Here is a 334-nt window from a genome sequence, read left to right on the forward strand (position 1 = left end):
GCCTGTTCCGCTTGAACCTTTCCTTGTACTGTAGCTCGACTGTTCGTTGCATCGATATTTTCTAACGTTGTCGATAAACATTTGATTATTTCTTTGTTTATCAGATTTATTTGAACTTCTTTGCGTACTCCATTGGGAGAAGAAAACCATACACATCTTGTGCAATCTGTTATACTTCTTGTATTGATAATGTCGTTTTAGTAATAGTACATTGCTGCTTAATCATCCTCTATTTCGTTATTATCACGATCATCACTGTTGTCACATCATCATGCTATCATTTATTACTACTGCCATTAAGAATATTTCATCATTCGTCACGGTGTTCTTTGAC

The 334-nt window shown here is 35.0% G+C and overlaps 1 protein-coding gene across 1 annotated transcript in view; it reads left to right on the plus strand.

Annotated features, from left to right (window-relative positions):
* LOC119593542 (regulating synaptic membrane exocytosis protein 2-like) overlaps positions 1-334 on the plus strand; it is a 102,095-nt gene that overhangs the window by 44,139 nt on the left and 57,622 nt on the right. The window lies entirely within an intron of this gene.

Source organism: Penaeus monodon, chromosome 32 (assembly GCF_015228065.2).
Source record: "Penaeus monodon isolate SGIC_2016 chromosome 32, NSTDA_Pmon_1, whole genome shotgun sequence".
NCBI classification, from domain to species: domain Eukaryota; kingdom Metazoa; phylum Arthropoda; class Malacostraca; order Decapoda; family Penaeidae; genus Penaeus; species Penaeus monodon.